General features: G+C 43.8%; 1 pseudogene; it reads left to right on the forward strand.

Moving 5' to 3' along the window:
* Positions 1-24,182: 24,182 nt before the first annotated feature.
* LOC102731440 (large ribosomal subunit protein eL19 pseudogene) lies at positions 24,183-27,035 on the forward strand (annotated as a pseudogene).
* The last annotated feature ends 227 nt before the right edge of the window (positions 27,036-27,262 follow it).

Here is a 27,262-nt window from a genome sequence, read left to right on the forward strand (position 1 = left end):
TAACAAAGTACCATGGACTGAGTGCTTTACAGAAATTTATTTTGGGGGCACCTGGGTGGCTCAGTCGGTTAAGCATCCGCCTTTGGCTCAGGTCGTGATCTCGGGGTCCTGGGATCGAGTCCCACGTCGGGCTCCCCCTGCTCAGCGGGAAGTCTGCTTCTCCCTCTTCCTCTGTCTGATGCTCCCTCTACTTGTGCTCACTCTCTCTGTGTCAGATGAATAAATACAATCTTTTTTTAAAAAGACATTTATTTTCTTGCAGTTCTGGCAGCTGCAAGTCTGAGATCAACGCATTGGTAGGGCTGGTTTCTTCAGAGGCCTCTCTGCGGGACACGTAGATTTCATCTTCTCCCTATGTCTTCACATCATCTTTTTCTGTATGCATGTCTGTGTCCTAATCTTATAAGGAGACCAGTCATACTGGGTTAGGGCTCACCCTAATGACTTCATTTAACCTTAACTGTCTCTTTAAAGGCCCTGTCTCCAAACACAGTCCCATTCTGAGGTACTGGGCACTAGGACTTCAACATATGAATTTTAGGGGAACAGAATTCAGCCCATAACCCTTGGACCACTGCAAGAGTAAAGGGAGATGCAAATGTCTTATAACTGCTCTCCCCACTTCCGTCTTTGCCCCTCTCTAATTTGCTGTCCACACAGAATCCCGAGTGAATTTTTAAGGACATAAATCTTATCATTTTACACCTCTGTCTCAAACTCTTGAGTGCCTTCCTATTGCACTTAGAACAAAACCCAAACTCCTTGCCAGGCATGATCTGGCTCCAGTCTACCACGTCAGTCTCTTCTCGTGTCCCTCCCCGTCCAGCTACCACACCCAACTTCTCTCCATTCCCGGGGCAAGCCAAGCCTCTACATGGCTGAGAGGCTTGTACACCTGATGTGCTGCCTGAAAGTTCCTTCCTGCTCGTGTAGCATGGCTGTCCCCTCTGTAGTCTTCCTGTCTCAGGTGAAATGTCCCTCCACCCTGTTCTTCTCTAGGACAGCACCCTATACATGTCTTCCACAGTGCTCACAGATGATCATCATCCCATTGTCGGGTTCTTGATTGCCTGTTTTTTATTTCCCCTACTAGAAGGTGAGCTTCATGAGGGCAGGGACTTTGTCTTCTTCCCATGGCTTTCTCTCTAGCACCTGGAAGTGTGCCTGGCATATTATAGGTGCTCTGTAAACGCTAACTGAATGAATGCTCATGCCAGAGTAAATTATGTGGAAAATGGACCCATAAGAACTGACTGATTTGATCTGTTGTATTAAATATTGTTGGATACCCATTTATTAAATTTTAAAGACTTCTGCCAAAATGACTATTGTAGAATAGTTGTTCTCGAACCTTCCTTTCTGGCCGTAGTGGAAGAGCAGGAGCAATTTCCTGTTGAAACTGCTTCCAGTTCTCCACCATTAAATCATCTCATCAGTGGAGGAGAGCATGCCCCTTTAATTGCCTAGGGCAGGACCAGCTGGCCATTAGAGTGCCACAGACTTTGGCATTGACATTTCCGAATGGTTTGAATCTTGTCTCTGCTATTATAAGCTGCATGGCCTGGCAAGGTCTAAACTCCCCTAGGCCCCCTCTCCTTTGGAGGTGGATTGGAGAGAAAAGTACCTACCTCTCAGGAGTCTTCTGAAGTTAAATGACATAATAAATAAAATTCAATGAAATGCATGACATAATAAGTGGTAGCCATTATCATGGATCCAGGAAGCAATGATGCCGGACTTTGGAGCAGAGTCATGGAGGCAGAGAACAAGAGATCAATTAAACATGTGATTATGAGATGGCACTGATAAAATCTGTAATTATTTCGAATGAGTGTTAGAGATGAAGCAACATTAATGGGATGGAACTTGAAATTTCTAGCCAGATGATGGTGCAGTCATGTGCCATCGTGCCATCAGCAGACACTTCCATGCAAAAGCTGCCATGTAGAATAACTCCACAAATCATTTTGAATTCAGATCACTCACTGCTTGATCTTTAGGTCTGGATATCCTGAAAATGGGGTTTACTTGTATTTATGAAGCCTTTGTGAGAAATATTCACTTCCTGGCCAGTGGGAAGAAGAAATCTTAAGCAATAAGGAAAAGCTGGAGTGTTTTCTTTCTGTGTATTTCTAAGTTTTACTCATCACCTCGCCTTTCCTTTCATATGTGACTGAATCTTTCCATTTCTTTGGCACTGTAAGGGGAAGGGCTCCTCCAGCAGTCGTCCCAAGGTTATAGATTTAGGCTCCAGCCCCCTAGAGAGCTTCACCTGCTTCTGTGGGGGTCTTCTGTTGTCCAGGACTCTCAGACAGGTGCATGCTGAAACCATGCACCGAGAAAAGCATAGAAAGTGCTGTTCCTGAGAACTGTAACCCCGTATCCCACTGAAACCAGATTAACAACCACAAGGCAGTCCCTCAAGTTTAGGGTGGGTGGTTGCTGTTTTATGTTTTATTGGTTGCTGAAAGAAAAGGTGGAGGGGAGAGGAATCATCAGGAAAGCATTCATAAAATAGGGATCCAATCACCACCACCCTTGGCAAGGGGGGAGGAGGTGAACATAATTGTCACAATGAGAGTCAAACTCCTTTATCCTCCAGCTCAGTCCCAAGTCATTTTAAAATTGCAGCAAGAAGGGCTTAATGTAAATAAGTGTTGAATGAATTAAGTTACAGAAAAAAACCCAAGCATGCTTAATTATATACTCCAGAAAAACAAATGCATATGTTCATCTAGAAACATGTACAAGAATATTTAAAACAGCATTATTCGTAATAACCAAAAAGTAGAAACATCCCAAATATCCATCATTAGTAGAATGGGTAAATAAATTGTGGTCTACTTATGTAAAGGAATACTACACAAAATGGAAAAAGAATGAACAGTGGATACACTTATCAACACAGATGAATCTCATAGCTATCAGGTTGGACCAAAGAAGTCAGACACAAAATAAGATGTGGCAGATACACTCTACAGTGACCCCCAGTAAGTCACATCCTTATATAAACCCCTCCTTTTGGTTATAGATGGAGATTGTGACTTATTTCCAACAAATAGAGTATGACAAAGGGGATGGGATGTTGCTTCCTTGGATAGGTTATGGTATATGTCATAGTACTGAGACATCACTCTCATGATTTGTTACTTTTTTTTCAATAGATTTGTTACTTTATATAAGACTGTCTTTGTAAACTAGAGAGAGATATTCTTCCTTACTCTCATGAAGTAAGTTGTCACACTGTGAGAGAGCCCATGAGAGGGCCATGTGGCAAGAAACTACAGGTGTTCTCTAAAAGCTGAGAGTAGGGGTGCCTGGGTGGCTCAGCCAGTTGAACATCTGAATCTTGGTTTTGGCTTAGGTCATGATCTTACAGTTGTGGGATCAAGCCCCACATCAGGCCCTGAGCTCAGCCTGGAGTCTGCTTCAGATTCTCTCTCCCTCTCACTCTCTGCCCCTCCCCCTGCTTGCACTCACTCTCTCTAAAATAAATAAATAAAATAAAATCTTAAAAAAATAAAAGCTGAGAGTGGCCGTTAGCCAAAAGTTATACAATGACAAGGAAGTGAATTCTGCCAACAACCTGAGTGAGCTTGCAAGTAGATCCTTCCCCAGTCAAATGACCAGATGAGAACACAGCCTAGCCAACACCTTGATTGCAGCCTTGTAAGATCCTGAGTAGATGATCCAGCTGAGCTGTGCCCTGACTCTTGACCCATAGATAATGTGAGATGATAAATGTGTGTTATTTTAATCCACTAAGTTTATTGTAATTTGTTATACCATAGTAGACAACTAACAGAAAATATACTGAATGATTCCAAGTTCATGAACAGAAAAAACTAATCAGTGGTAAATAGAATCCAGAATAGCGGTTACCTCTAAAGTGAAGGAGGGATTATTAACTAGGAAGGAGCAAGGGTTACTTTCTGGGATGCTGAAAATGCCCTATATGTTGATCTACTTACATGGTTGTATATGTATGCAAAAATTCATTGAGCTTACACATAAGATTAATACACTCTAAGCACTCTACTGCATATGTTGTATTCTTCAATTTGAAAATTTTAGAAAATGATAAGAAGAAAACCAAGGGAGAGAGGGAATTCTGAAGGAGGATCCTTTGTCCATCTCTTCACCAGTCTAACATCCAGTTGAATCTCCAGCAAAGAGTGTGCGGAGGCTCCCAGAATTTGGGTTCTAGTACATTTCTTCAGCCTTCCCTTAGCTAATGTGCACCTCCCTGCCCCACAAGCTCCCTCTCTAGTTACAAAATGAGGCCACTTGCAAAATTCTGGGCAGAGCTAAGAATTTTAAAGTAGGCTCATGGTATTAACTTAAGATGAGTGTTTGACAAGTCCTCATGACACAGAATGCCTAGGATGCAGGTGTCCTCTGGATGAGGCTCTCCTGTGACTATCTCCCTCTGGAAGCTTGGTGCTCCAGAACGTCACTTAGCTAGTGTGAGCAAAGTTGGCCAACTGTAGAGTAACTACATCACAAGAAGAATTTACTGTTCTCTACTGTCTTTGTGTCCATATTCCATTGGGTATAGTCTGTCCTCTTGACTATTCACATATTTGGGGATTCTGGAAGGTTTCCAGTTACCTCCTGCCTCTTGAAGTTAATCACCTAGAGAAATACCTTCACTGCCCAATCCCACCACACCTCCCAATCTCAAGCAGGGTTTCCTTTCCCTTCTTTGCTGGACTCTCCTGCCCGCTGTGCCCCTAACATGACATACTCAGCCTTATTGCTGGATCTTCTACTGATAGTCTAGCTCTGCCTGTGCTCTCCAAGGGGGTTCCAAGGAAGTGCTGTGTCTCAGCCCTTCTTCAAGATACTTATTCATCTTAGAATTTTTGCCCCACTTCTCTTGAAAAGTAACCCTCACTTTTATATAGGGCAGGGGCAGTGAGGATAACTAACTGGAGAATAGCAGCCGAGCTACTTGGACAGGTGTGACTCAAACCTCCCTGACACCCAGGTGGGGGTTGAGAGGAAAGGGAAGGAATACAGATGAACCCCCCACACTCACCACTGCCATGGTCACAGCACTTCACCCTAGAGGTGTTTGCCGAGCCTTTCAAAATACTCAGAACCCTCAGGGGAAGAATCTCAGCCCTGCGATTCCCACAGTCAACCCTGGTCACATCAGAGCAGAGGTGGATCTATTATAAAGCCAGTGAAACTTTTAGCCCAGGGACTCTCCTTGCTCTGGCTCCTTCATGGCTCTTGAGGGGCGCTAGCAATGGGTTCATATGGCCATATATTTTTATAAAATTGGCAGTGTGTATATGTATACACATATATATAGGATATGGGTATATTATATCATGCAATGTATAATACATAATGTAGTCACATATGCTGTATATTATAATATATCCTGTGTATATATAATATATATATACCATATGTGTATCATGGATATATATTGTATAATATGTGTGTATATGTGTGCATGTATTTATAAAATGTACAAGTCACAGGGTCCATCTGTAATATATATTATATGATATGCATACATAAATATAGCATATTTCTAACAGAATAGCTTAAGACCACTCTCCCTCCTCCTCCATCATGCATCCCCCCGAGGTCAGGCAGCCCTGGAGTGGTCACGGGCATTTTGGGGATCTGGCTAAGAAGAATTAAGTTGGGGGTACATTTGGCGGGGGTTTAAGGGCATGTTTGCATGTCATTTCCACGTGCAGTTCAGTGATGGCTAGCCATCTACTCTGCCAGGTCAGCCAGGGTCCTGATGGTGAAGGTCAGGGGTATGCTGTGTCATGAATGTGACCTGTGCCACCCAGCACCAGAACTCATCAGGTAGCGGAGGGAAAAAACAAGGATTAAAATGTACAAGCTAGTATATGGAAAGATTCTTCCAGTTCTTCTTTTTAATGATTTTTTTATTTTTTTATTTGTATTTTTTTTCAAGATTTTATTTATTTATTTGACAGAGAGAGAGGCAGCGAGAGAGGGAACACAAGCAGGGGGAGTGGGAGAGGGAGAAGCAGGCTTCCCGCGGAGCAGGGAGCCCGATGCGGGGCTCGATCCCAGGACCCTGGGGTCATGACCTGAGCCGAAGGCAGACGCTTAACGACTGAGCCACCCAGGAGCCCTTTAATGATGTTTTAAAAGATTTTACTTATTTATTTATTTGAGAGAGAGCCCACACACAAGCAGGGGGAGCTGTGGAGGGGGAGGGAGGGAGGGACACGGGGAAAGAATCTCCACACTGAGCACAGAGCCAGACATGGGGCTTGATCCCATGACCCTGAGATCATGACCTGAGCCGAAACCCAGAGCCGGATGCTTAACTGACTGAGCTACCCAGGCACCCCTGAATTCTTGCAATTCCTAAAGTTCTGAAACGAAAGAAACTCAGTTAAGGTTTTCCCAGACTTGAGTGCAATCCCCAAAACGCACACAATGTTACCAACGAGTTATGAAGCTGAAAGAAACTTTACAAAACTATCAATAGCTTAGCAAAACAAATTTCAAATATATTAGAGGTAAGACTGAATTGTCTTTCTATTCTCTCCAGAGAAAGTGATAATACAAAATTACTGTCATATGAAGAGAAAGTCAAAGTGTATGCAGACCAAAGCTGTAGGAAAAAAGCATTATAAAGGTATGTCAGGCAACAAATTAATAAAAGTGTTATTTCTCTGAATTCTATATTTATGGTATTTTTCATGAAATACGTAGTTTGTAGTGACTTCTTTCATTACCTTGAATAAACATTCACTTTTATACTTAATTTTTTTAAAGATTTTATTTTTAAGTAATCTCCACACCTAACATGGGGCTCGAACCTACAACCCCGAGATCAAGAGTCACACGCTCCACTGACTGAGCCAGCCAGGTGCCCTCTATACTTAATTTTTTATGGTAATTTTGAATTCTTTTTCTTAAGGAGGAACCTTCAAATTATATGTGTCACAAAACCAGGATCCACCCTGATAAAGAGGCCACCTGCCTGAGACTCTGCCCACTTGCCTCTCACACCTCTGCCTCTCTTTCCTGCTCCCTTTCCTCCCTGCACCTGCGTAGAGATCTTCACAGAATCCCTGAGTGGCTCCAGACATTTGTGTCATGAACAGTCTTTGAGTTCTAATGTGGATGGAATGTTAACACTTATTTGGTCCACCACCCATTTTACAGATGAGGAAACAGACCCAGAGAGGCAAAGCAACTCTTACAAGGTCACACAGCAAGCTGGTGGTGGAACTTAAACACAGGACCCTGACTGCAGTCCAGGGCTCTTTACAGTGCTGCTCACACTCTGTTGTTATCCCAGTGATTTGCAAGCCCACCAGTACATCAAAGTTACCTGGTTTTCTGAAATGCAGTTTTCTGGGCCCCGCCCTCAGAGATTGTGATTCATTAGAGCTGGATCTAGAAATCTGAGTTTTTAAAAATCTCTCCAAGTGACGCTAAGGCAGAGACGGATGGGCCTAGCTTACTTACCCCAAACTTCTCAAATCCTACACTGTTTCCTTCCTCTTAGCCACTCCCCCTCCCAATACAGTGGGGGAAGGGAGCAGCAGATACCAGCTCTCTTCTTAGCTTCTTACTGTCCCACCTCCTTCCAGGCACGCACGTGTACACACACACACACACACACAGGATACTACAGCCGTCTTCCCTAACACATGTAGCTTGCAAGTCATTTATAAGGATAAATACCCGGTAAGCTTCAAAGATTGTCTAGAGTCTAAACAGCAAAAACACCCCGGATCCCATACCAGGATTTTTTAGAAAATAATTCCTGGTAGATTTCCCAAATGCTTACTCATCTTCCACATGAAATGTAAAATCTGGACCTGTCATGTCCAGTTTCATTATTGACCATGGGGATAACCACAGGGTGAACCAGAGAATAGCTAGCGTGATTAATTTCTGACTCAGGCCTTTAACACCACCTTGATGCTAACTAGTAGTGATCTGAGCTGTCGGCTCCAGATGTCTGGGGTGAGATTAGCAGCCAGAACAAGACACACACTGTTAATTTCCAAACAAAGTAGACGCCATTTGAGGCCTTAACAGTCATGCCCCCTGAACTTCACCTGCTCCTAGGAGCCCAGATTAGGACAGGAAAACTTTTGCCTATCCCCAGGCATAGTGAGATAATGTATTTGAAACTCTGCAAATTCTCAGGGGTGATATAAATGTAGTGTTTCTACTCACTATTTTTATAAACCCAGATCTGGAAGTCCTAGAAAGATGTTTTTGAGCCCAGAGTAATCAGTTGGCACTCCCCTAAAGCACATATGCATGGACCTGACTAATAACTTGGCCCCAAAACAATCCCTCACGGCACTACAATTCTATTTTTATAAAAGGTACAAGGAAGATTATTAATGGCAATGCTTTTCATTATGAATAATCAAGCTTGCCAAAAACAGTTTCCTATGGTGTGCAGGTCCTCGAGCACAGCTTGTGTGGGTTCCCTGGGAGCTGCTGGCTTCTTCTGCCATCCTAAAAGCATTTTATGACTGTTTTATGTTCTTTGGCCTTTCTGCTTCCTCTGTGTTTGGTGTCCCAAAACTAAATTCAAAAGCATAGTTAAAGGCTACTTGTTTCTCTAAATAGACTTGTATTTCATGCTCCAAGAAGACATTTCATCCCTACCTTCATGCACATAGTGGTCCTGATTCTAGAGGTAATAGCTAACCAGCAGCTTGTCCCACTGGTTTAGGAAATTCTTTTCTCCCTTTACAGATCGAGATAAAGATTACTCAGATGGATCTGTGATTCTGTCTTGGCAGAGAGTTTCAGAGTCTGGGAACCAAAATCTATTTGATGAACATTCATAGGCTTCATTTCAGAATCTCAAATGACAGAAACATTCCCACTGATTGCAAATGAGGATCAGAATGCTTAGCTAGTTTTGATATTTTACTTTTTTAAAGATTTTATTTATTTATTTGACAGAGAGAGAGAGAGCACAAGCAGGGGGAGTGGCAGAGGGAGAGGGAGAAGCAGGCTCCCCACTGAGCAAGGAGCCTGATGCGGGACTCGATCCCAGGACCCTGGGATCATGCCTGAGCTGAAGGAAGACGCTTAACTGAGCCACCCAGGAGCCCCTAGTTTTGATATTTTAAATTAATACCCGTAGAACAATAACAAAGACTATCTCTTGATTTTCCTTACATCAAAATATATTCTCAAACAGCCTCAACAAATAAAAGTTGAAGTTCTAGCATTGAGAAAAGTACCTAATAAACTATCAAAAAACATTAGTTGATATGCAAAGAATTATGCCAAGTACTTTGGTGCCACAAAAATAAAAAGGACACCATTTCCATAGAGAGGGCCTTACAATCCAATCAGGGAGATAAAACATATACGCTGGCAAATACAACTAGAATATAAGAAGTACCACAAAAGAGGTACAAACAAAGCCATAGAATTTCCAAAGCAAGAGTTTACTTCTGGCTGAAGGTAATCCATGAAGGTCTTAAAGGAGGTGACATTTGAGCTGGGGCTCAAACATGTGCACAGTCGTGCTACTGAATCTGCCGTGTGTTTCTCCAGTTACCCACTCAATAAAGTTTTCTTGCCAGTGGAGCTCATGGTTATGATGTGCGTTCATTTTCTATCGCTGTATAACCCATTACCACAAACTGGCTGGCTTAATGCACATTTATCATCTCGTAGTTTCTGTTGGTCAGGAACCTGGGTGTGGAGTAGCTAGGTTCTCTACTCAGGGTCTGGCAAAGCTGAAATCAAAATGTCAGCTGGGCCATGTTCGCATCTGGAGTTCTTCCAAGTTCATTCAGGTTGTCGGCAGGATTTTCTTGCAGCTGTAGAACTGAAGTCCCTGTTCTCTTGTTGGCTGTTGTTCGAGGGTTGCCGTCAGCTCCCAGAGGCCACTCTCATATTGTGGCTACATGGCCTTCTCACAATATGGCGGCTTGCTCCTTCAAAGCCAGCAGGAGAATCTCAATTTAGGGAAGGCCTAAACCTTCCTTTAAAGGACTCACCTGATTATGTCAGGCCCATCCAGAGTAATTTCCTTTACGATTAACCCAAAGTAACTAAAATGAGAGACCTTAATAACCTCTGCAAAATCCTTTCACCTTTGCCCATCTCATGTAACCTATTCATCCCAGTAAAATCCCAGTATGTTCACAGCCACCCCCCACCCACCCACCCACCCACACACTCAAGGGGAGAAGATTATTCAGGGCATGTGCACCAGGGAGCAGAAATCTTGGGTTTATTTTGAGGCCATTCTGCCTACCACATAATTCAAGCCAAAGTGTAAGCTTTAGCACCCATGTGAGAACACAGTCCTTACTGCAAATTGCATCTCTGCCCACAAATTTAAACCAACAGGACTATAAGAGGCAAAGAAAGGGATAGTGAAGGTGGAAAGAGATGCAGCACATTGTATTTTCAAGCATGGCTGCCATGATAGAGGGCGTGCTCGTTACGCTTCATACGTGCACACGACATTACTACATACAGTGCCTTGTACACTACACACACACGAACACACACACACGGTACACATGCTGGGCTTACAACGGACACAGAACCCTCCTTCCCTTGAGTAGTGAGGTCACCCTTCACCTTCCAGCTGCCCCGGCAGGTGCCACGTGGGAGCGGTGCCCAGCCCAAATCGCAGACTCGGGAGCCAAATGAAGGACTGTTGTTTAAAGCCACTGAATTTGGGGTGAGTTGTTAAGCAGCAGTATGTGACTGGGACAGATGTAGAAAGGCAAGCTGGACCCCTGGCAGCTCTGTATGCCCCCAGAATCAAGAGGAAACTCTGCCATAACCAGGAAGCTCAAAGCATCAAAGACTCTGAGGCCCCAGAGCCTGGCCGTCATCTTCCCTGCTTTCATCTGGGGCCCCCTCAGGCAGCAGATTAAGAACCCTGAGCCCCTGTCTACAAGGAACTTGATGCCCTGCTGTGGGGCAAAAGAGAAAAGGGGCTGGAGAGGTGAATGAGGAACAACAGAACTAGAGGAAGAGATGCTGAGGAAAGAGGCTGCTTTCAAAACTGGGATCTGAATTGCAAACACACATAAGTGGCGAAATGCTAAAAAAGATAGAGGTTTTTATGAAAGATACCACACACACACACACACACACACACACACACACACACGGCCCACGCCGCTGGCAAGAGACAGCCCAGCCTCTACCCTCTCTCAGCCTCTCAGGTTTGGGACAAGGAATCTGGCTTCCCAATACAAACTAATTTTCCCATTGCCATGCCACGTCCCTGGTTCTCTACAAAGCATGTAATTCCAGCTGTCTGGCTGCATCTCAAGAGACACTGGAATAAGAAGGGCTTCCCACATGTGTTCTTGCTTACCGGGCTGGTGTGGGGGAGAGGATTTCCGAAAGATCTGGAAATCCAGCATAAATGGGGCAATGTGGGGGTTGTTCTGGGCAGCAAAAGGAAATAGTGCATGACACACCAAACCCATCCATACTGTACACACAACCCCCCCACACACAATACATGTTGCGCCCCCATACCATACACACACAACACATACACACACTGCACACACACACACATCCACAGCCATCTAACCTTCAGGAAGAGGAACCTAGTGACAGGGAGAGTTTGACTTAAATACTTACAAGAATCTAAGTAAAATGACAAATCTTAGAATTATAGTATTTTGCAGTCATTTAATCCAACCTCCCCACTTTCTAGGCAAAGAAGTTAGGGTTTAAAAAAAAAAAAGAAGGTGGGGTTTAGCTGAGAGGAGGAGTGTCTATTCTCATTCCCAGGCTGGAACTTTCCCTCAGATCTCAGTGCTAGGAAAGCCCTCACTGTGCCTCTCCTCAAGTTTTAAAAATATCCACGGTGGTTAAGTCTTCAGCCCCAGTCTCACACACACACACACACACACACACACACATATCCTCATCTGTGCAACTGTTATTCTGACTTAAGTTTAAAGAAAAAAAAAAAAAAGGAAGGAATGTGTTGCTTCCTCTCATTACCCATGCATAAAACCATGGACTTCTTTCACTCCAATCTCTACAATCTCATCATTTATTTTTCAGTTTGAGCACCAAATCCAGATCTGAAAGTTCCAAGGATAAAACTGCTGTGCTCAGAGCAAAGTGAGAAAATGTAGGTCACAAGCAGAGCCTCTTGTCACCCAGATGTCCCTCACTTCCCTCTGTGCCCAATAGACACCACCTGAGCGCCTGAACCACTGCAGGAGGCCAGCCTTTCACTGGATCCTCTATCCAAGGCTTTCTGGGGTGTGTTAGACGTGCGATCCCATGGGTCTCACTGTGGATGGCTACTGCCCAGGAGCCATGCTGGTCACTGGCCACTTCATAACTGGCCCTCGAGGGCGCCCTGAGTCTGGTTAGACAAGACACACTCCCCACCAAGTCAGCTGAGAGAGCTTTTGGATCCTCGGCCCCATGACAGAAAGAAACCAATATCCCCTCCCCTTGTCTCCCAGGGCCTCAGCTGCAACATAGGTTAATCATAATCTACAGGGGTGCAGCTCTACTCACCCCAAGGAACTTCTGCACCTGGAGTCAGGAAGGTTTTCTCCATGGTGCAGCCCCACCCAAGTGCCTCTGCTGGGTCTTTCCTCCCACACAATCCCCACCCCTCGTGGGCCATGGACCCTCCGTTGTGAAGGGGCTTACCAGTGCCCTGGGCTGCTGTTGAGCAGGCTGGTCAAGGGCAGCGTGGACGGAGCTCAGCAAAGTTACTGGGTGTAGGATAGTGTCTTTTCTGTGCTTGATGGGAGACCCTTGCTAGATGCCAGGTGCCTTAGTCTTGCCATTGGGCTGGGCTGCCAGGATAAAATACCACACAGTGGACGGCTTAGGCAACAGAAATTTATTTTCTCATGGTTCTAGAGGCTAGCAGCCCAAGATCAAGGTAACAGCAGGTCTGGTTTCTCCTGGGTCCTCTCTCCTCAGATCGCAGAGGCTGCCTTCTCTCTCTGTCCCCACAGGGTCCTCCCTCTGTGTACATATATCCCTGATGTCTCTGTGTGTGTCCAAATTTCCTCTTCTTATAAGGACACTGGTCAGAGTGCATCAGGGCCCACCCACTTAATCACCTCTAAAGGCCCTATCTCCAAATACAGTCATATTTTGAAGTACTGGGCTTCTGCCTATGTAGGAGAACACAGTTCAGCCTATGAATAGCAGTAGAAGAACTGCCACGGGGCTCTTGCTCCTGGCAGTGAAATGGTACAGAGTAGCCCTCTCATGGCAAAGTCCCCCAGCTCTCTCCCCCTCCAGGACAAGAGATCCCTGAGGAGTCTCTCTGGAGTGTAGGCCGCTGAGCAAGGGATAGCTTAGCTTTTCCTTTCTCACCTTCTTCTTGTCTTTGCTATGGCATAAACTCTGTGCCCCAAGGCCCTCAGAGCCTCGTCTTTTAATTTGCAAGGACCTGATTTGGAAGCGTACAATAACCTCGATACTAGTATGTTCTTCTCTTTGCATTCTGACTATAACAGGCCCCTTAAAGAAAGGATCCAGAATGAAGGGGGAGAAGGAACAGCCCAAAGATTGATATTTCAAGACCTCCTTTCTTTGCACATTTTAATGCAGCTCTACAAAATTCATTGTCCTAATTTGGAGATCCAATTTCAGAGCACCCCTATTATAATCTTCCTTATGATGGCCAAAGACTTGAGAAATCAGGAGGTAGGAAACTTCTACCAAGACTAACAGGGAGAATTAAATCAGATAACAGCTGAATATCAAAGTACCTGGCACAGAGTAGAATCTAATCTAAACCCGTCTGCACTTCAATTGGCTTATGTGTGCACTGTGGATAATTATCAGGTACAGAGGTTATTTTAATGCAAAACCCATGCTTCACCCATAGTACCTGCTCAATAAATATTCATTAAACTTTTAAAACATTTTCATTTTTCAGGACTCTGAATTATGTCCAGTAGTGTCCAGGTTCAGATCAATGATTCCAAGAGCAGCAATGTAATTCCTTGGGGCTTATATAGGATATAATTTCTCCTTTCCCTGGAAGGCTTAGGATCAAGTCTTCAAATCAAGCACTTGGTTTTATTTTCTATATATTTTTTTCTCTTTCAGTCTACAAAGGCAGAAGTAGTGACTCCAGAATTTCTATATAGGAGGTGTAAATTGGATTTAAAAGATTAATCCAGGAGACTTAAAGATGCATTTACATAATATATAGCTGCTTTTTACATGTACGTGCAAGTTTTTATGTGAACGTGAGGCTTGGGTTCTCTGGGATAACTGCCCAGGAGTACAGTTGCTGGGTTGTATGGTAGTTGCACGTTTTATTTTTTAAAGAAACCATCACACCGTTCTCCAGAGTGACTGTGCCGCTTGGCATTCCCACTGGCCACGCGGGAAAGAACCAGTTTCTTCACATCTTCGCCAGCATTTGGTGCTATTGTCACTATTTTTTATTTTAGCCATTCTGATAGGTGTGTAGTGCTGTGGTTTTAATTTGCCATTCCCTGATGGCTAGTGATGCTGAACATATTTATAGGTGTTTATATGCTATCTGTATGTCTTGTTCAGTGAAATGTATCTTCATGTCTTTTACCCATTTTCTAATTGGATTCTTTGTTTTTTCCGTCTTGTTTCAGGAGTCCTTTCTATATGCTAGATGCTAGTCCTTGGTCAGATATGTGGCTTCCAAATATTTTCCCCCTGTCTGTAATTTGTCTTTTCATCCTTTTACCAGGGCCTTTTGCAGAACAAAAATGTCTAACTTTGATGAAGTCTAATTTATTTATTTTTACTCTTATGAATTGTGCTTTTGGTGACAAGCTTAAAAGATCTCTACTTAGACCAAGATCCTGAAGATTTTCTCTTATGTTTCTTTCTAAAAGTCTTATGGTTTTACATTTTACACTTTAAATCCATGACCCATTTTAAGTTAATTTTTGTATAAGGTGTGCAACTAAGGCCAAGGTTAAATTTTTTTAGCTTATGGATGTCCAATTGCTACAGCACCATTTATTGATTAGTCTCTCTTTCCATCAGTGACCTGCTTTTGCACCTTTGTCCAAAATGACAGTCCACTCACTATATCAGAATGATTTGGAGCCCTTATTACAAATACAAATTTCCAGGACCCACCCAACCTACTGAATCAGAAAGTTTGGGGGTACACTCACTATAATCCCTTTCATTCTTAACATTCCTGGACAGTTTCCTCTTTGCTTATGCCCTTGCTTTCTTACTGACTGAGATTTTGAATTCTTCTTTCCTGCCTGCTTCTGAAATTTTGGCATAATAAATTTTCCTCCAAACAAGGAATAAATTCTCCTATCCAGATTCTTTAAAGCAGATGAAGTAATGGCATTAACAGTACATTTGTTTCTACTGAATAGCTAAATTATGGAAATTAAATAGCTTTTAATAACATTCAAAAGTTGAATTAAGTGAGACCTCAGATCCATAATCTCGTATCTATTTGTGAAGGCTTGTATTACCAGCCATTCTAAAATATCTTAATGCCAGAATATGTGTGCTGAATTTGTTCCATATTTTCCATTTGTTCTTCTAAATCCTCTCACTTCTCTTTTTCATCCTCCTTAGGGCTTTAGGAGACTGACTTTAATGGATGGGGTCGACTGTACCCCCTGGCATTTGGGCTGGGTCAATGAGAGGCACCCCAGGAGATCAGAGGGTAAGTAGAAATCATCAGGGTCAGGATATTCATTACCTGTTCCCTCCCCACTGGGTCACCGTAGGCTGACAGTATCTCTCCAAAGGCCACAGCTCCTGTCAGGCAGCCCTTTCCTACAACTGTCTCTCTGGGTTCCTTTACCTGGGCCCTCCCTTTACCACTTCAGGCCTAGAAATAATATCATTGTTGCTAGCCCTGGGGACTGTACCATCCCTTGTTAACTGCCCTTAATATTACCACACCTTTGTAAATATCCCCTTCATTAAACACTCCTCACCACATTCAAACTAAGACCTTGACTAACAGAATATCCTACCCAATTCTTTCTTTCAACATTCCAAGGGTGATTCCATAAGCTTTTATTTTTACAGGTGGACAGATGTGTCATCAACAAGTTTACCTTTGTACTAGTGTCAGTTGGACTCCTCTACAAGAGGAGATACAATTAGCAACATAAGCATATGGAAAATATTCAATATTTAGCCTCAATTATTATCAAAATACAGATTAAGCAACAATGATCTTTGTTTTCAGCCAGTCAGTTCCCATTATGCTGGCAAAAATATTAAAAAATGATGATATTACTAGTTCTAGTAAGGATATGGTGAGACGGGTAGACTCATACTTTGTTAACAGGTATAACCTTTGGAAACCATGTTAATTAATACAACTCTTGGAAAGCCTTTCAGCAATATATTTCGAAAACCACTCACTGTTCACTGTTCAAACCCTTTGAGGCAGTAATTCTATTGCTGATAGTTCATCCAAAAGGAAATAATTTTATAAAAATTATTGGGCTATATTAATGCTCGAGTTAATTAGATCGCTGCTTAAATAAATTTAAAAAACAACATTGGAAACTACTCAAATTCCACTGACTGGAAATTATTGAGTAAATAAAATGATAATTAAGAGAATTAAGGAACCATAAGAGGAAAGTCTTAGGGTATAATGCTAAGTTCAAAAGCATACTTCAAAATTGTAGCTATGTAAAATGATACATGCACGCGGTCAAAGACTAAAATACAACCATTAGAGTAAAAAAATACTTGTAAGGTGATAGAATTGTGGTTGATTATTTCTCTTTTTCACTTATTTTTTCTGTACAACTGATTTTTTAATGAGGTCAAAGGACATTTCACTAAGACAATAATATATGTAATAGAGTACATATTATGCTGATATACTATGTTATATACCACTTATACCATATTGCGTGGTCCTACAATAAGCACTTATCTATAACATGCAGTCAATGTAATCCTCATTTTATACATGAGGAAGCGGAGGCCTGAGAAGTCATGTAAACTTGCTCAAGAGCACAACGTAAATGAGAAGTAGAGCTGGGAGCCAGGCCCAATGCCCGTACCACACCAGTGTCTGCTATAAGATCTGGCTGGAGGGAGAGGACCTTGAACCCTTCTAGAGGCTTTCCTTCCCTGACATTTGTAATGTAGTTCTTGACTGTTCAGCTCCTCTGGCCATCCCTACTGAATCTCAAGAGCACAAGCCTGGAATGTAGGCATTCCTGTGGTTCTATTCTTGGCTTTTCCCCTCTTTACACTTCATCCCTGGGAACACTGAGCTATCCCCAGAGTTGTAACTACCATCTGTCTATGGATCTAGACCCCTTCATTCCCTTGTGTTGGAAACCTGCCTTTTCAGCTGGTCGGTAGGCCTTCGTATATGCTGGGCAGCTCAACCTAAGCATGTCCAAGAGCTAAGCATCGTCTTATCTCAGAATACTGCCTGGCCCCCTAACCTTTAACCTCCATTAGTGATACCATCACCTTTCCTAATAACCCAGGCTGAAAACCTCTTTGAATTTCTCCCTGCCCTATACTATCCTCACATTCGGTCACTTGCCAAGACATGTAGCTTCTTGCCTTACTTAGTTTATTTCATCCTTCCCACTTTTTTTACTCCTGCTGCTTCCATCCAAGTACTAGTCTCATTAACTTTCCACTGGACTATCATAATCCTCACAATCAATTTGGACTCATAAATTCCAACACTAGCTTTTGCTTCAGAATCACATACACTCACACTCACACACACACACACACTCCCACGCCCAGCCCACACCTACTGAATCAGAACCTCTAGAAATGCAATGGAGTCTGGGAATTTTTTAATCCCCAAATGATTCCAGTATGTAGCCACGTTGAGGAGCCCCTTGCCTCTAATATTTTCGTCAAGTGCCCTCTTCCCCAAATTTTGATTTGAAAATCTTTCTAAAGCAGCTGCTTACATTACTCTTTTCAAAGACCTCCAATGGCCCCCACTTCCCCTGCAGCAGCTTCCAAAGCATATACTTGCTAACGAGTAATATAAGGGGACTAGGGGGGGAGAGGAACCCAGGGCTGATTTTAACCAGCTCCTTTAATGCAAAACTTCTCATCATTTAATATGCAATTATAGAGTGTGAGTTCTCAAGGGAGAGAGATGTAGTATGCATAGTTCCCAAATTTATCTGACCATGGAATCCTTCTTTTATGAAACATCTCATTGCTCTAGAGTTCTAAGGAAGCCTCTGGGAAAGGCCAGTCTACAGGATAAATTCCAAACTCCTGAACCTGGCCCCAAGGCACCCTGTTAGATCCCGGGTCTGCCTTTCCAGCCTTGTCATGCACAGGCCTCAAATACCCACTCAGACTGAACTATTCACTGTTCTACCAACACCTCTCGTTCTTTCTCTCTTGAGGCGGAAAGGGCTTTCTTATGAGAGTCAGACAAGAGTCCACCACTCTGATTCTTGTCCTTTCAATCCATGGGCCCATTTCTATTTGCCAAACTAAAATGTATGTTTACACAACATAAACTAGATCTTTTTTTTTTTTTTTAAGATTTTATTTATTTATTTGAGAGAGAGAGAATGAGACAGAGAGAGCACATGAGAGGGGGGAGGGTCAGAGGGAGAAGCAGACTCCCTGCCGAGCAGGGAGCCCGATGCGGGACTCGATCCCGGGGCTCCAGGATCATGACCTGAGCCGAAGGCAGTCGCTCAACCAACGGAGCCACCCAGGCGCCCCATAAACTAGATCTTTAACTGAGGGAAAAGGAAGTCTGGGTTCCTCATCTATGCTAAAGAACAGTATCGGTGATGCATAGGTGTACGTGTCCGTGGGCCCGTTAACAGATGTGCGCACACTTAAAGACCTTTTGCTTATTTGGTGCAGCAGGATATGGAACTGACTTTTGTTCTTGATGTTCTCATTTACTAGAAAAGCTTGCTGGATGATTGGGAGGGGAGCCTTTTACATAAGCATGACCAGGGGTGCACAGACAGACCCCATAAAGTTATCTTCTTCCACTAAATCTCTGCAAAGCTGAGACCATCAGACAAATACCTTCTTGCCTTTTGGGTCACAGTGGCCACTGGAAGCCACTCAAGCATTGGGAGAGGAATCTCAGAGTTTTCTTTCTTTTTTTTTTTTTTGCCAAATCAGATCCTCAGGATGTTTGAAAACTGATCTTCCTTAAACCCTAAGTGGAGTGACGTCATGGGACAATTGAGCCACTCTTGTTTAGAACCAGGGCTCCTTAGGTTAAGTACCCTGCTCTAAGGAAATTCGGCAACATGTACCACTGCTTCGGATGCCGGAAACAGAAACCTGACTGCAGTGGCTAACACACGTGGTTTATTTCCCTGGCATGAGAATTGCAGAGGCAGCATTGCCAGCCAAGGGTCTGCCATCCAAGCTTTCTGATACCATCAAGGACCAATTTCTCCTACCTTCCTGCTCTGCCATCCCTAGCATGTAGCTCCTGCCCTCTTTATGGCCATGCTCCTGTAAGAAAGAAGGAGGACGAAAAAAGAACAAAAGACACAGGCCAGCTTTTTATGAGAGAAAACAGTGGCTTTTCTAAAAGCCCCTTCGATCAGGCTTTTATTTACATCCTGTTGGCCAGATGTACATTGCATGACTACCTTAAGCAGCAAGGGAGTCTGGGGAATAGAGTTTATTAGCTGGCAAATAGTCACTCACCTCAGAATAGTTCTGCTTGCCAAGAAGGGGAGATTGGAAATTAGGTAATCAGCCAGAAGTGTTTGGCCTAGCAGAAGCACCAAGCTACCTGCACCATCAGGCAGAGCACTTGTAGCTTCTGTATGGACATAAGGTGAGTGTGTGAGAGAGCCAAGATATCTCCTCTCCCTTCCACCAGAGCACTTGTAGCTTCCATATGGACGTAACGTGAAAACCTTAAATGACATGCCTTAAATTAAAAGGTATCTAAATAAATGTTCGTGCTCTATTTACCTGTCTATATTGCAATGTGCATATACACCTGGCGTACCTTTGGGCATTCCATCTATATTGATAGCATTTAGCAAATCGCTTACCCAGGAATTACCCAACATCACTGAGATCTTCTAGTTTTTAAGCATTTAAAGCCAAATTTCAGCATATGAAATAGAAAGCATGGTGCGTCCTGAAGACGGCAGTTGTTAATAAAAGCTAAAAACTGCTTTTGCCCAGAGACAAAAAGGTCGGTAGGCATTTGAATGACAAGGTTTTTCGTGAACTCCGCTAATTCATGTATTTACACACAGCCTGGAAAAGGAATGAATTGTCCCTCAGCTTGCTGTTGCTGGATCCACTGTATTTTTTTGGTAGAAATTGTTCCAGAAGAGTCTAGTGTGAGTTTTCTGTGTATTAAATGACTTGAATGTAAGAACCTGAGCAAACCTCAGACATAACTGTCCCCACAAGGCAGACACCAGAAATGTTCACAGCAAATAACTGGGACAGTGAAAAAGAGCGACTGGTTCCTTCTGTAAAGGTCCAAGAGGAATAACCATGAAAGACAGGCATTTTCCAAAGAGCTTTCTTACAGTTTCTTGCAAGGCTTTTGGGAGCTTTCCACTCGTGTGACAGCAAAGCCAAGAGAATTGAGCTGGAGCCCTTCTCCCCCTCTGTGACTCAGGCTGAGTAGGTTTTTTCAAACAACACTCGTTTATCTTGTTAAATCTTAAGTGCCTCTTGGTTTTATGAGCTACACTCCCTTTCCCTTCCAGCCCTCGCTGATCTTGCTGTCTTTTCATGGCTTGAATGTCATCTCACGAAAGAAGTGGACAGTTAATTCTAGGACGACACCAGACCGAAGGGTATGTGTGTGGTCTGCATCACGGGGAGAGGCCCAGGGCCAAGGGTCTATATCTGATGCCATCAAATTCATTTTCGATCTGTTAACAAACATCTTTTAGAGACTGAATTTTGGTGAGCAGCTTGTTGCATTTGTCTTTGTTTTGTTTTGTTTTTTTAAGATTTCATCCATTCATTTGACAGAGAGAGACACAGCGAGAGAGGGAACACAAGCAGGGGGAGTGGGAGAGGGAGAAGCAGGCTCTGCGCCGAGCAGGGAGCCCGACACGGGGCTCGATCCCAGGACCCCAGGATCATGACCCGAGCCGAAGGCAGAAGCCCAACGACTGAGCCACCCAGGCACCCCTGTCTTTGTTTTTTAAAAGGGGGAAATGAATTTGTCCTAAGGGTGGTTCGGCTGAGTGGAGATGCATCACACATGGGAGTAAAAATGTGTCTAGTTGGTACAACTGTGCTGGACAGAAACCTAGTAGTATCCACAAAACTATTAGATGTGCATTCCCTATGATCCAGCAATTTCATCTCTAAATGGGCCAATGCTTAGATTTTTCACAAGAACGTATCCTGGTTTTGCTTGTGAGAATAGCATTCAATGAAGCAGTTCACTTTTTTTTTTTTTCAAGATTTATTTATTGACTTTAGAGCGAGAGAGAGGGAGAGAGCCGGGGAGTGGAGGGCCAGAGGAAGAGAGAATCTCAAGCAGACTCCCCGCTGATCATGGAGCCCAACTTCGGGCTCGATCTCACAACCCTGAGACCAGGACCTGAGCTGAAACCAAGACTTGGAGACTTCACCGACTGCACCACCCAGGTACCTCCAAAGCAGTTCACTTTTTGATACCAAATCGAGCTTCTTGGGAGAGACAAACATTCTAGAAGCAGAGGTAGCTTCCAAGTGCAGCGTCTAAGGACTAAATATAGGCATCTCAAATTGTGAAACAGCCCACCTTTTCAGTACTACCTGGAATCGGGCTCCTTTTCATTGGGTCCCCTGCACTATGCCCAGCTGAGAAGTGACTGCAGAAAGGCAGCTCAGAATCATCAAAGAGAAATGGAGGCCATGAAAATGTCAAGATCTCTCCTTTCCCTTCCACCATCACTCAACCCCTTCTGCTGGATGATGACCCTCCAGACTTCTTCCTGCTTCTGCCTTCATAAGGCCTGTCACATTTGGGGACACATTCTTCAATAAAATCCTATAGAGTTCAGGAAGAAATTATTTGTCCCCCACCCCAGATACAAACCATTTGCTCCAGGAAACAGCTGTGTTTCTCTGAAACCATGCTCGTTTTCAAGAGGATGGCAGTAGAAACACACTGTACTCCAGATACAGAAACACCTCTTTGGTTTGGTTCAGTGTCATAAAGGAGTTCGAGTATCTACTCTAAGTAAGATCTGCACTTGGCATCACGAGTTTCCCCTTAGTTGTAAATTACTTTTTAACATCCACATACTTGCTTTGCTTTGTGAATTCTTTAGAGTACTGTTATGCTGCGAGCTATAGGGTAAGTTTTCTAAGACAGCTTTAGGTGTTATGAAAATGGGTAAATCTTGTTGAAATATCCCTAAGAGAATGGGACAGAGCTTGTGAGAAGGAAAAGAACCTGCTCACGTACGGGTCAGCGACGGCAATCGAGTCAGTTCAGTAGCAAGAATGACCTTTATTCAGATCCCAGGTAGAATCCTTTAATCCCTCTGGCTCAGAGAATGCATTTGGTCTGCTGGGAAGTTTACACAGCATGTTGCTGAATGTTATTCCTGATGACTATTTTTGCAAAGAGCACTTACTACCAAGTTTTGTCCCAGCCTTTCAAACCAGGATTTCACATGTAAATAAAGTAGAGAGGGATTAAAACAAAATTTCTCTTCAGGCTCAAAGAGGGGATTTTACCAAACTCCAGCAAAAGGAATGGGAAGCCACTAAATCCTACTGGAGCTAAAAGTCTTAAGGATAATGACTGCTACTCTGTGAGCTCTTCTGGACAGAGATAGAATTGCACGTAGGGGGAGATGTGTATTCTGCGTCATCCAAAATAAAACTCCTCATCTTTGGATCTCTCCCTTACCTAAGCCTGGTCTTTAGAAATAAGAAGTCTAATTCCATAATATAGGAAATGATTTAAAAATATCTTTAAAAGCGTATGTGTGTGTATAAAGCCAAAAATGGTGATGGAAAAAATGTTCTGGATTTCCTCTTTTCTCTCCTCCTCTAAATCCACACAGTTCACCTCTGAGGAGCAACCCAGACCCCTGTCTCTTACCTCCTCTGCTGCCCTCCTGGTCCTTGACAGTGTTGTACTGTCTTTCACCCCCTCTGAAGGGCCCAGGGCCCACCGTGCTCACTGCTGCTGAGCCTCACTCTCCTTCCTTTACCCTCTTCCCATGGTGCCACCTGCCATTCCTTCAGGCGTTCTTAGCTAACCCCTCACTGCTGTGACTGGCAGAGCACAGGATTGGTCTTGCCCTTTCTTCTACCTACTCACTCTCCCACCCTAAACTCCGAAGCGGCCCTTCTTTCTTCCAGGCCAGCATGAGAAGCTTAGCACATGTCATCTTGTTCTGGACTTCAGCCCAGTCATTGCCCCTCAGCATCTAGTCCTGATTCTTCGATTTTTTACAGGTGAATGTAGTAGGCCACCCAAAATGATCATTCTTTTGACGTTGTTCTTAATAAATTCACTAGTACCAGGCAAGCATGCACACCACAAACACACACACACACACACACACATACACAGAGAGAGAGGCAGGCTGCAGGACCTTAGAAAGAACTAATAACAAACAAAATTGCTGCTGTTACTATTTTTAGGCTATCTTCAACCCTCTCTGAAGTAACAGCTAAGACAGCATAGCTGAGCTGTTAAGAGCTCTGATTCTGGAGCCACACTGCCTGGGTCAAATCTCACCTCTGCTACCTGACCTAATTTGGCAAGTTAATTAATTTCTCCGTGCCTCCGTTTTCTCATCTGTAAGATGGGAAGGATTAAAGGACTTACCTCCTAGGATTGTCTGAGGGTTAAATGAGTTAATAGTTGAACAGACACAAAGATGCACTGCCCAGATCCCCCTTCAAGGGCGAACTTGCTGCCCAGGTGCAGAAAGGAGACTGAGCAGACTCCAGCTCTCAGCAACTTCAGTGCGGCTCAGCCAGCAGACTTGCCTGAGGCCGTGCCCTTTCTAGGGGAGCCCATGTTTGGTGACTAAGTGAGGCGGGGTATAAAGGCAGGCCATTCTGGTCTGATGCAGGACGCTGATGGGCAGCACTCGCCTCAAGCTCCCCGCCAGGCTGGCCAAGGCTTTGTTGAGCCGCATTGCAGTCTGACATTTTCCTGCTTTCTCCCCTTCTCTTCCAAGGTGTTAATTCCTAAGAAGCATCCCAAACTCTGTCTCGACTACTGCTTCCAGAGACCACAACCTGAGATGGCATTTGTCAGGTATTTAGAGAAGTCCCTGAAGTACAGTGAACACTCTGTCAGTGCTTGTTAAATAAAATTAAATAAGGAATCTGGAAAGGCAGCACCTTCACCACTCATCCCTCTTAGAGAAGAGGTTATAATTAATGTTCAACATCAGGTTACTTTAAAGAGCCTGAGAGTCTCCCTAATCAGGATGAGGAAACAATACCGCTAGTATTAACTATTATTGTATTGCTATGTTTATGCTTTAGGATTTTTTTTCGCTATTATCTTTTCTGTGCTTGCTCTTACCAACTCAATTTTTTCTTGCTTACAAGGGTATTTTCTGACGTTTTAAATTTAGGTTCGGCAATTTCTCCCAATGGCTAACATGAATTTAGATATAACTGATGCCTTCTAGAATCAAGACTTCTCAGTGGTGGGAAGGACAGCTCAGTGCCGTCTTCACAACCCAAGGCGGATTGTTCTCAGGCTGTGTAACGGGAGGGAAATGAGTGGACTCTGGCCTTGGGACCCTGGCGTCCTCAACAGCTCTGAGGTTATATTTCATCTGTGGATCTGTGGTTGTGCCCAGTTTCACCTCCTTCATGAAGAAGAAAGAAAACAGCCTGCTCTTGAGGCCCTTACCCTCTGGTGTGGAAAGGCCACGCCAACTAATAAACAAGATGATTAAAGATGGAGGTTAAATACTGTGGAGAAGTTGAGGATACGGTAAAGAGTGCGGGCCAGGGCCTAAATTAGGGAAGGCCTCAGGGGAGGGGACACGTAAGAATGGAAGGGTGACAGATCAGAAAAGTGCATTCCAGGCAGGAGGAACAGCAAATGAGAAGACCCTGAGCAGTAAGTGTACTTGGCTGCTGGAAGAACAGCAGGGAGGCCAGTTTTGGCTGAAGAGCAGCTGAGCAAGGGAGAGTGTGGCCCCCAGGGGAAGTTGGAGACATAGGGCTAGATCCCATAGGCCTTAAAAGCCACAGAAAGGAGTTAAGGTTTCAATCTAAATACCAGGAGAACCCACCAAGTGATCTTAAGGAGGGTTGATGTGGTACAACTTATTTTTTAAAAGACCATGCTGACCAAACACAAGCTCAACATTGAAGAAGGGAGCTGAGCTATAATTACTAAAAGATAACGGCGTCTCCTGGATTCCTGGGTGACACTCTATTTTAGCATTGTGTCATTATTTCAGAGGCTTTTAGGTGAACCTGTGGCTGTTTTATGTGCCACTAGGAGGCCACTGAGAATGAGCAGTGTTATAGATTAAAACCATCACTAGACCTGAAAAAACACTCATCCTGCCCATACTCAGAAATGGTACCCATCGTCTGTCCTCACTAAGCCCATTCCTTCTTATTTCCTTTTATAGCGTATCTGGCATTGGCCTGTCTGTATAAATCATCTAGAGCCAACCCTTGGTTGTAACTTCTCTAGAATACTTGTTAGCTATATCACTTTGGCTTGAAATAGGATGATACTTTCTGGCCTGTCCCGGCTATGGCATCAGTCTGTCAACAGTGACTAAAATTAAAAAGGATGGCTTTCTTTTCGTCACTGCAGCTGCAGCCATGCTGTGCTCGGGCTTCAGAAGAGGCTTGCCTCCCGGGTACTGTGCTGTGGCGAAAAGAAGGCCTGGTTGGCCCCAGTGAGACCAATGAGATCACCTGCGCCCGTCAGCAGATCCGGAAACTGATCAAAGACGGGCTGATCATCCGGAAGCCTGTGACTGTCCGTTCCCGTGCTCGGTGCCGGAAAAACCCTTTGGCCCGCCAGAAGGGCATTGGTAAGAGAAAAGGTAACGCTGGAATGCCTGAGAAGGTATTCTGCGCCAGAGACTGACCACCGCATGTCTCACAGCCTGTACCTGAAAGGGAAGGGTTACGTGTTCACAAACAAGCGGATTCTCGTGGAACACATCCACAAGCTGAAGGCAGACAAGGCTTGCCAGAAGCTTCCAGCTGACCAGGCTGAGGCCCTCAGATCAAAGACCAAGGAAGCACACAAGGGCTATGAAGAGTGGCTCCAGGCCAAGAAAGAGGAAATCATCAAGACTCTGTCCAAGGAGGAAGAGACCAAGAAATAAAACTCCCTCTCTTTCGTCTGTACCTAGCGGCCTTGGCAATAACACAGATCAGTTATTCACTAAAACAAACCTTTATCTGCCAAAAAGAGAAGGGGAGAGAGAGAGATGAGTATTGGCCTCCTGAAAGACAGGGACTTTTGCCTTCCAAAGAAGGACCGAATGTAAACAGGATGTGTTTGTTTTTAATTTTCTTTCAGGCTGAGAACATACTCACTAAAGACGGGTGGAGGAAGAACCTGCCCAGGAGAGCCCAGAGCTAATAGAAGGAGTAGGGAGGAATCTAAAAGACCAGGAAGGAAGTGGACCAACCTGTCCAGGGGAGAAGCTGGGATTACCAGGGAAATGAGCTATTTTGCATCATTAAGTGCAACCGATGTGTGAGGTGGGCAGGATTGGCCAGGAATCCAGTTGTGTGAGGGCAGATTCCAGATTAGTGTTAAGGGGGACTTGGCTTAACAGAGAAAGCTTCAAAGGATATAAATTTAATACTTGTGTCTCTGCCTCACTCATTTCAAAAACACCAAAACAAGCAAACAAACAAAAAAACAAATCCAACTTTTTTTTAAAGCATGAGTTTCCTCTCTTCTCTTGATGGAGTTTTCCCTTGGTTCCTCTCCCCAATTTACTTGTGTTTATTCTTGGTAATTAAAATGAGGATTGGCTTTTAAGATAAGTTGAAAATTTCCCTCTGTCCCCATTCAACCCAGCCTTGACACACACACACACACACACGCACACACAGAGGCACGCTCACCCGCAATCTTGAAAAGTCATGCCTAGGCCAAGCCCTACTGAATTTATAGAGTTCCAACTTATTCTTAGGTGTAGGAGCGACACTAACCAACTCAGGCCAAGGTTGTGAATGAATGAAATGTGAGGAGTTTAATCAGTGTAGACTGCCAATGTGAACTTCTTCTGCTATTTAAAACGTTTTCTTCAACTCGTCATTTAATCTTTCTTTGTGAGATAAATTAATCATTTAAACAATTCAGACCTAAAATAAACAT

The sequence above is a fragment of the Leptonychotes weddellii genome, chromosome 10, assembly GCF_054177405.1.
Source record: "Leptonychotes weddellii isolate Sample4059 chromosome 10, ASM5417740v2, whole genome shotgun sequence".
NCBI lineage: Eukaryota > Metazoa > Chordata > Mammalia > Carnivora > Phocidae > Leptonychotes > Leptonychotes weddellii.